Source organism: Triticum dicoccoides, unplaced genomic scaffold, assembly GCF_002162155.2.
Source record: "Triticum dicoccoides isolate Atlit2015 ecotype Zavitan unplaced genomic scaffold, WEW_v2.0 scaffold111363, whole genome shotgun sequence".
Taxonomy (NCBI): domain Eukaryota; kingdom Viridiplantae; phylum Streptophyta; class Magnoliopsida; order Poales; family Poaceae; genus Triticum; species Triticum dicoccoides.
Genome location: NW_021177018.1, coordinates 57,005 through 64,147, shown reverse-complemented (window position 1 = coordinate 64,147; position 7,143 = coordinate 57,005).

Here is a 7,143-nt window from a genome sequence, read left to right as displayed (position 1 = left end):
ATGATGCAAGAGTTTATTTATTTATTAATATGTGATGATAATGATGATGAGTTATTATATATATCATTTATGAAAGAAACCGTAAATTAGTTTCAACTGGATGGATCCTAGCTAAGTGATCAAGTATATATATATGCCATATCCATATCCATATCAAGTATATCAAGTCATTATAACGTAAAACAATCCTAAATTAAATTGATAACACAAATTTAAAGGAAAAATTAAAAATAAAACCAAAACCCACAAACATTTAGTACCGGTTGGTGTTACCAACCGGTACTAATGATCTCCCGCACCCGTGGCCTGGCTCGTGCCACGTAGTGGCACTTTAGCGCCGGTTCATGCTGAACTGGTACTTAAGGGAGGGGGATTTAGTGCCCACTCTTTAGTGCCGGTTATGGAACCGGCACTAAAGGCCTTTACGAACCGGGACCAAAGCCCGGTTCTATACTAGTGTCTGATCGCCGCTCACTGTCTGCTTACTATGTCTTTCTTCGTGGCTCGCTTATTGCCTGGAAGACCAAGAAACAGACTGCAGTTTCTCGCTCGAGTACAGAGGCTGAGTTGTGAGCCACGACTATGCTGACGGCTGAGGTGATCTGGTTATGGTGGCTACTTGAGGATTTTTTGGTGTGTCTGCTGCTACCTCGACTCCCTTATTGTCGGATAGTACTGGTGCTATCAGTATTGCGCGTGACCCGGTGAAGCATGAGCTCAGCAAGCACATCGGTGTGGATGCCCACTTTGTGCGTGCTGCTGTGTAGGATCAGACTCTCGCTCTTCACTATGTGCCCTCTGAGTTACAGTTGGCGGATTTCTTCACGAAGGCACAGACTCGAGCGCAGCATAGTTTTCTTCTCTCCAAACTCAGTGTTGTCGATCCACCAAGAGTTCGAGGGGGGGGGGGATGTTAGATGTGTATAGCCCTTTTCGGTTTAACCCCAATGTATAAGGGGTCTCTTGCACTTTACCATACACATGTACATGTATTGGCCTCTGGCCCTCCTGAGAATGCAGTTGCCATTCATCCAACAGCTGCCAGAGTAGTGCTCGAGGCAGAAACCTCGTTACAGGAAATTAATGGAGGCTGCATTATGGACGCCCTTGAGTTACCCGACGAAATGGACAGGAGAGAGAAACTACGGTCGACCACAAGAATGACATGTGCGTAGTAACCTGCTTGCCTTCACTCCATTCCTATTTTTCCATGTGTAGATTGATGTGGCTTGTGGTCTTGTGGATGCATAGTTCGTAGAATGTCTAGATTAAAGTTGCCACCATGACATAAGTTTTACCTATAACTCTCCAGTTTAGACTTCTTTTTTACGTGAACACAAAAGAAAAAGAAGAAACTAAACCAAGCATAACCCTGAATAAAGTATTCGAATGAAGTACAATTATTAAGCGAATGGCTGAAGATAGCCTTACAACACCACCATGGGCTCTCCAAGCAGAAAAAAAGCCAACAAACTTTAGGAAGGTATCATGCTCTTCTTCATTAATTCTGGCATCAGTTACATGGGTCCTGTACTTTCCCTCGCTTCATTAGCATGTTGCTGAAGGGGGCAACTTTTGCAGTTGCGTGGCGTGCCATGAAGCCAGCGTTGACTCGGCTCCTTCAGCAAAATTAACCACGAGGCCCAGTCTGACGGGAGATGTGTTGCATTGCTGTCCAGCTCCACCTCCACAGACACATTACAGCGTGTTGCTGGTAGTTCTTCCTTTTCTCGGATGTGATCTTCATTTGCTGGTTCTTCCTCAACTGCAGCTGGTGTCTCCTCAAGATCACCTGTGATGGCCAAAACATTCGGCCTGTTATGGTGGTTCCTCGCTTCTGCCTCCCACGCTTTTCTTGTTTCTTCGGCCACATCAGGATGAGAGCAATTTCCTTTAGCTGACGAAGGTGAATGATTTCAACGCCGGAAAGACCAACCAGATTCTTGCAGATTAGTTGGAGCGAGATAATTTCCGATGGAGCTCCATCTTCAATTGTTAGGACAGACGTCCCCACAACTTTCAGCTCAAGACACAGACAGTGCAGGCTCCTGAACTTCCCATGTTGTATGACCAAACCATCAACGCTGTTGGCAGCCAACTTGAGGTAAAGCAAGACAGGCATCTCCCCGAGGACTGACAGAAGATATTGTGTCACAGACACGGTGGTCAAAATGCTTAGCTTAGTCAGATCACGAAACAGGGCTACAAACTTGGGCAATATGGCTGGGTTGGAGTTGCCATGTAGCTTGAGTGAGCTGAGATGACATACATGTCCTGCTCTCAAACTGTAGTGTTGACATATTTGATCTAGAGCAGGAAGGGAACCTTGGGGCAACCCTTGGAAGTAAAGGGACAGGGAGCGGACGTTGTCTTCACCCATCGGAGTTTTAATGTACTTTTGGATGGCGTTAGAAAGGTTATAATTCATGTTGGCCTGATCTTGTTCAGTTTCCTCACACTCACACCATATTTTGACCTTGTTCAACTTTTTCATATGGTCCATAAGTAGCAAAAATCCCCGACCTTTGTCGGGAACGAATCCTGCGACGGTCTCCAACATACATTCTTTTGGTAGTCTCTATGTCTTGACTGGGTCTTGAAGCTTAAATTTTCCAATTAGATGAATCAAACAGGGTAGTTCAATAGCTTCCACTCGCAGGACATTCACCCTTGCCTTGCTTGCATCAAGTGTCTCCAACAACTTTAGTTGTGCAATTTCTTTAGGAATCATGGTGATATTGGGCCCAAGGCTTAGATATGTCAGATTCCATAGCTTGCATATATCTTTGAGATGACAATCTTTCACATCAATGCACCCTTCCAGGTCCAGCACTCGTGTAAGTTTGTACTGGCTAAAATTGGAAATAGCATCCCATGCATTTCTTATGACTGTCAGAGATCGAACACGAGATAAATCAATATCAGGCATGGTTCTGGAATTTATGGCATCGCTATCGTGGATAAAGAAGTGACGAACTTTTTTTTGCTGAGCACCAAAGGGCATGCATGATGAATTTCTTAGACATGGACTTGTGCAACGTGAATGCGTGCATGATACCATGAGCTTTGCACGTCTTTCCTATGGCATTACTGGTTGGAACAGCAGGCAGAATGATGCTTATGTTGATAAGTGTCTTGAAGTTTTCATTAGCTGCAATTTGGTGCCGGCCTTGGTGATGGTGTGCACATCCTTCAGCCAACCATCACCTAATTATGACATTTTTCTTGAAGGGGCGATAAATTGGGAATTTACCTAGATACAACAAGCACGTTCTGATAGTGTAATCAGACAGACTGGTACAATTTTCTCTAAGCACACCTCGAAGCCTTGCAAAGTAAGGCTCATTGTCTTCGCGTTCCAGATACGTACCCAGCTTGTTGCACAATTTGATGGAGAATTTACCAGTGAGTACATTTTCACAGCTTGGTTGGCAGGCCATACTATAAAGAGCAAGCGGAAGACCGCCACATTTCTTCAGGAGTTTTGCTGCACCCAGAACTAACTCGGGTGTACATCTTCCCTGGAGAGCTATTTTTCAATAATCTTCTTCTCCAAGACTTTTCATGTTGTACACATAACCAAAGGCGAACCTCTCTCGCAAGAATTTTTTAACTTTCCCGGATACAGCACTTGAACTTCTTTCAACAAACTTTTTAAGCTTTTATTTTTCTATACTTTTATTCTCACCTGAAATGCATTCCTTGCAATACTTGAACTTCCTGTCGTTTTCGCCTTGAACTTCTCTCACATATTTTGGTTCAACCTCTCTCAAAAGAATTTCTGAACTTTCTCCGGTCGAGGACTTGAACTTCTAGCAACAACTTTTTTGGACTTTGCATTTTTATATGACTTTTTCTCATATGAAACACACACCATGTAGTACGTGATCTTTTGGCTGTTGTCTATTTGAACTGATCTCTGCTTTTTTTCCCTAACTCCTAAAGACTTATCAAAATTAAGCATGTAAATCCTAGGTTTCTATAATCTCTGAACTTCTCTGCAGAGCATTGAAAAGTTGTTAAATAGGAGGAACTTTTTTCATGCAGAGCATTTTGTTTCAAATTACAATGGATTGAGAGAATTATTTCGAAACACCAAAAAGAACATCTTTTTGTGTTTTGAACATGTAAATACATGGTGAACCTCTCTCAAAAGAATTCTTGAACTTTCCTAGGCACAACACCTGAACTTCTAGGTCCGAACTTATAGACTTTGCCTTTTTATTTGTTCTTTCTCATATGAAACACACATCATGTAGTACGTGAACTTCTGGGTGATATCACTTTGAACTGCTCTTTGTTTTTGCCCTAACTCCTAAAGCACTCATCAAATTGATCATGCATGTAAATACTAGGGTTTTTCTGTATATTCCGAACTTGTAAGATTTTTTAATTTGAACTTCTTAGTTTTATTCATAGGAAAGGAAAAGTAAACATTAGAAAACTTTTTTTGAAATTTCCTTCCTACTTTTATTTTGCCTAGAAATAATAGGAATTTGAGGTTTTTTGTATGTACCGAACTACTCATTTTTTTTTGAATTTGAACTTCTTGATTTTTTTTCTAAAAATTGAACTGCTCCAATTTTTAAATTTGAACTTCTTGATTTTTTAAGAAACTTGATCAATCCAATTTTGTTCTAATGTTCGAACTTCTCTTGTTTAAAAAATTAAACCTTTGACTTCTTAATTTTTAGGCGTGTGATAAATCTCTTTTTGTATAACCTTCTAATTGCTCTCCCAATTTAAGTTGAACAACTTAGATTTTTGAAATTTGAAGTTCTTGAATTTGTTGAACTCCTCTCATATTTTCAATTTGACCTTCTTACAGTTTTTCTATAAACGTGGAATTTTTTTTCCTGTCACAAACATTGAATTATTCTTTTTTAAATTTGGACTTTTTTATTATCTTTTTTCAATAACGGAATCCATGGGGAGAAATACTGTACACCCACAAAGATTTCTTTGTTCTATCCATTCTATTTAAATTCAAACTTCCAGAGTTAACTTTTTTGATGGGCGAGGGTTGTCTTCTTCGTTTGTAAAAATTGAACTTCTTTTTTTTTAATTTGAACTTTTACTTTTTTCTTTAGTAACTCGAAATATTCGAGTTTTATATAAACATCGAACTGCACGGTTATTTCAATTAGAACTTCTATATATTTTTAGAATTGTGTTAAATGCATTTTTTATAAAAAAATTGAACCGCTACCTTTTCTAAAATTTGAATTTCTAAGTTTTATTCATAGAAAAAAGTAAACATCAAACTTTTTTTAAGATTGCACCACATACTTTTATTTTTCCTAGTAACAAGGAGAGGTTTTTGTATACATTGTACTACTGCTTTTTTGTATTTTGAACTTCTTGATCTTTTAATAACGAGGTAAATCTAAGTGTTTTTTATAAACACCGGACTTCTTCATTTTTAAAATTTTGTACTTCTTCGTGTTGTAATGTTTTTGCAGCGACAAAATCCTATTTTGTTATAGACATTGAACCACCCCGTTATTTCAGTTTGAACTTCTAGGGATTTTTTGGAAATGAGGAAAGTTCTTTTTTTACAATCCTTTTTTGAAACTTTTTTGTTATTTAAATTTTAACTACTTGGTTTTTTTGGACATCTTTCTGTCGTAGTTTTTGAACTTGCTCGGGGCTTCTCTGCGTTTTGTAGTTTTGTGAAATGAAACCAACATACTAAAACACGTTTTCCCTCAATCATTTCAACTTCTAGGTTTCTATGAAAAAATAGGGAAAATTCCTTTTTATTATAAACTTTGAAAGCATTGTTATTTTTAGTTTTTGAACTTTCTTTTATTATTTACTAACGGAAAAATCTAAGTTTCTTGCATTGTGATTTTTTTAAGAACTCAACCCTTTATTCGGGAAAGCCTATTTGTTTTAGGTGCTCAACTTAGAGCCATTTATACATGAACTTCTTTAACAATAAGTCTCGGACTACCTGAATTTTTATGCGTTCTTTCCTAGTGTGTTTTATATTATAATTATACTATTCATCCTTTATATACACAAACAAACTAGAAAGAGAAAAGAGAAAACATATCATGCTCTTACGGACACCAGTAACACTTTGCAGGAACCATACTAATAGTGTGTTTTTCTGCTGGAACTATACTAATAGAACTTCTGCAGGTTTTCTTGTTGAACTGCTACTAAATAATATGGCACAACATGATTTCTGTGTGCTCCTGTATATACAAACAACTTGCGAAGCATCAAACCTTCATATACATGAACTTCTATCATCGATATTTTCGAACCTTTTTATGAGTTCTATGTAAATTGAAATTTCTACAGTCACCAGTTACACACACATAGAAGCACTGATCGAAGGTTAAATATTGAAGAAAATCTCCAGCTTTAGTCGGGATGGCAGCCGAGATGGAGGAGCGAAGGCGTTTGGGGTGAATGGCGTAGCAGCGGTCGCCAGATTGGAGCAGTGGAAGGGAGGTTTTTACTTTTATGTTTTATTTGAGAACCCCTTGAACGCCTTCTCAAAGGGTTCTCAAAAATTCGAGATAGATCTAATTATACTTTTTTTACTTATTTCTGCATTAATAGAGCATACGAGTAAAAAACCTATTTAGGATAATAATTGGATAAGAGAGCCTCTACCTTGTCAACGGATAGGGAGAGAACAAAATCTGGATAAATAACAATTCCTATTACTGGTAAAAAGATACAGATTAAAATAAAGAGTTCTCGTGGTCCAGAATCCACAAAAATTTGCGTTTGGAACATTATACTCTGCAGCCAGGACAGCAGCTATCGATGGCTGGACGGCGGCGCACATGAGATTGATGGCATGTGGTTTGCGAGCAGCTGCCGTGGATCCAGGGTGTGGGAGGCCGCCACTGCCATGGATCAAAGGGAGGTTGCCGCCGCGTTGGATCGAGGGGGAGGGAGGCCGTCGTCGATACCGTGAATCTAGGGGGAGGGAGGCCCCCGCCGCTGTCGTGGATCCAGGGGGAAGGAGGATATCGTCGCGGTGGATCCAATGGAGAGAGGTCGCCGCCCAGTGGAAGTAGGGGGAGGCCGGCAGCGAGCTGTAGGTAGAGGGGGTGGCGCGCATGATCGAGTTTGGGCGGGAGGAGGATGGCGGAGGATCCCAGGAGGAGGTCGGCGGAG